Source organism: Fukomys damarensis, unplaced genomic scaffold, assembly GCF_012274545.1.
Source record: "Fukomys damarensis isolate Sample0158 unplaced genomic scaffold, DMR_v1.0_HiC HiC_scaffold_22, whole genome shotgun sequence".
NCBI lineage: Eukaryota > Metazoa > Chordata > Mammalia > Rodentia > Bathyergidae > Fukomys > Fukomys damarensis.
The window spans coordinates 11,043,802-11,046,805 of NW_022900934.1; the positions used below are offsets into that span (position 1 = coordinate 11,043,802).

The following is a 3,004-nucleotide window of genomic DNA, read 5'->3' on the forward strand; positions in this document are numbered from 1 at the left end:
GGAAGGCCCCGTCCTGTTTAGGTTTTGCGGTCTTGTGAGTAACCGAGTGGAAAAAAACAAGCTTGAAAAGATAACAATTACAACGAAATTAAATCAAATCAGGCCCGTGACTCATTTATGGAGCCGTAAAAACAGAAAACAAAAACAAGCTGGTTTTGGAGAAGTGAGGCCAGGATGAGGCGAGAGACGTCACAAAGGGAAAAAACGAGAGCGGCGGGCGGACTCCAGGGCCGGGCCAGGGCGGGGACACCAGGGGCCAGCGGGATGGAGGTCCCCACAGCTGAGAGCACCAGCAGGCCATTCTACAGATGGGGAAACTGAGGCTTAAAGGGACCAAGGGACAGGCCTCGGGTCACACGGCCAGCCTGTGGGACCCTGAGATTGGAACCTGACTCCAAAGACGATATTAGAGTTCAGTCCAAGCCCTACCCCTTTTCCAAAACCAAAGGGGCCAGAGTCCTGAACACCGCTCCAAACTCTTTAGGAACCCCAAAGGCCAGAAATCAAATATGGCTGCCCCTCTGGGACCCCCCCAGTGCCCATGTGTGGGTCACGTCAGGCAACGTCTGAGGAAGGCTGTGGGTGCTCCGTGGGCCGGGCCCAGGGGAGCTGCCAAGCACTGCTCCGCAGCTGACCAGAAGCCTCTGCCCAAGATGGAAGAGGAGCCCGAGGCAGGGCCCGGGGGAGCCGCCCTGCCGGCCTGGGATGAAAGGAGGTCATCCTGACCCCAGGGTGAGGCTGCGCAGGAGCTGGGAGCTGGGCCAGCGCTGGCAGCAGAAAAGGCAGGGCAGCTAGTGAGGGCTGCATTTGAGGGGGCCGGGCTAAAGGGGCACTAGAAAGTGGCTGCCAAGAATAATGTCAACGCAGGTGAGGTGGCGCGTGCCCCTAATCCCCAGCACTCAGGAGGCTGAGACAGGAGGATCGCAAGTTTGTGCCAGCAACTCTGTGACTTAGTGAGACCCTAAAAAATGTCACAAAATGTAAAAAAAAATTAAAAGGGGGCCAAGGATGTAGCTAGGTAAAAGGTCCTGGATTCAATTACAAGCACCAGAGAAAATAACGTAACATAACACAACATAACATAAATACACTGGTTGGGTTCAAGTACTTACTAAGTACAGGACCTGGTGCTGAGCACTTCTTGTTTATTTATTGATTCATTCATTCACCCACTGTACAGCTCTTGGTGGTGCACCTTCTTGTGCCGGCTGCTTTGGTATAGGCAGGAGACACAGTCATGACAAAGAGAGGCAAAACTGAAACTTCATCCTGCAAGGGTCGACAGGTAAATAAGGAAAACCGTGGTGTATTAGGCAGCGGCAAGAGTTACGGAGACCAGCTCAGCAAGGGTGGCTGTGGGGGCCAGGGCCTCCCTGGCCATGACATTAAGCAGAGCCCCAGAGGAGGTACAGGAACAATCTAGCCTCAGCAAAGTGCTCTGGGCAGAGAGAATGGCACATGCAAAGGCCCTGGGGAGGGAAGCACCTGGCAATTCTGAGCGAGAGCCAGAGGGCTGGTGTTGCAGGGATAGAGCACATCCTCGCAACAACCGGGAAGCCAAGAACTGTTATTATTTCCTCTTTCTGAAGAGGAAACTGAGGCTCAGAGAAGGGAAGTGACTTGTCCAGAGTCACACAGCCCGGAAATGGCAGCACAGGGAGCAGAACCCAGGTCAGGCTGAGTAGGGGTGGGTCCCTGCTGACTGAGGCCCCGTGCTGTGACCAGGCTGCATGGTCCAAGGGTGGCTCCCAGCATGTGTCACTGCCTGGGTCACAGCCGTGGGAGGTACGGTTGTGCAACACAGCGCCCTGCAGGGAGCCAGGCTGGGACAGAGGCTGGGCTGGGACCCGACCCTGGCCCACCCTGGCTCAGCCCTGTCCCCGGACCAGGACAAGGGAGCCTCTTTGCAGCCTTAGTTTCCCCACCCACCACAAATAACGAGTCCACCTAGGTCCCGAGAGAAGCACAGCCTCTTGGGGTCACACAGCCAACCAGTGACCGAGACATGGCCACCCCAGCCTCCTCCCTCATCCTGGGCACAGCCCTGGCCTCCCAGGGCCCTCCACCCTTCCTGTTCCACCTCCCGGCCTTTGCACGTGCTGCCCACACGCCTGGAAGCCTTTACTTCTGCCATCTTTCCATCTATGAAGGAAAAATAGGTCAGTGGCATCATGAGTGACAATAGAGAGGAAAGGAGGGAAAGGCCCAAGTCAAGGAGGCTGTAAGGGCTGACGTGGAGCAGAGACCTGAGAAGTTGAGGGAGGGCCCATGTGAGACGCAGGAGACAAGGCTCAGGCAACGGGCACAGCATGTGCAAAGGCCCTGGGGTGGGAATACCCAGCCTATGGAGGAATAGCAAGGAACACTGGGGGCTGGAAGTCAGAGAGTTGGAAGGAACTGTAGTCATTAGAGGGGTGGGGCGGATTGCTGCGGCATGGACCCCATGGGGCCTCATGGGTGAGGAGGACTTGGACTTTTACTGAGAGAGATGGGCACCCTGGGAAGGGTCTGCACAGCAGGGTCAGGACCTGACTTGGGCTCTGAAGGGATCCCTCTGTGAGGACCAGGCTCCACGCTGGGGGCAGGAAGGTGCAGCAGGGGAGCCATCAGGCACTGTGGCAGTGCGAACAAAGGCTCTGGGAGACTCCCGGGTTGGGGAGACCTGGGTTGCTGGGAGGGAAGGATGGCACCTTAGGAGTCGCTGAGTTTGAGGCTATTCTGGTTGGGGGGCGTGGTGTCCGGGGAGCAGAAGTCCGGATCGGGAGAGGAGGCGCTTTCAGAAGTCCCCAGAGTTCAGAGGTGATGGGGCGGTGTCTTTGGCCTTCACCCCAGCACCGGCAGAGCCTTGGGGGAGCCCCAGGGTAGCCGGGACCCAGGAGTGAGCTCAGCCCGTATTGGGTTGTTTTCTCCCACCGCAGTCCCAGAGGGTGCAGGGGACTGGGGGGCGGAAGGGGGCATCAGGCTGAGGAGCGGAGGAGGAGGAGGAGGAGGAGGAGGGAGGAGG

General features: G+C 57.7%; 1 long non-coding RNA gene across 1 annotated transcript in view; it reads right to left on the bottom strand.

The window, feature by feature from the left end:
- Positions 1 to 1,118: 1,118 nt before the first annotated feature.
- The window catches only part of LOC117287247, a 4,458-nt gene continuing 2,572 nt past the window's right edge, over positions 1,119 to 3,004 (bottom strand). Inside the window, exon 3 of the long non-coding RNA XR_004518479.1 lies at positions 1,119 to 1,269. This is a non-coding gene — a long non-coding RNA (uncharacterized LOC117287247). The remainder of the gene's footprint in view (positions 1,270 to 3,004) is intronic.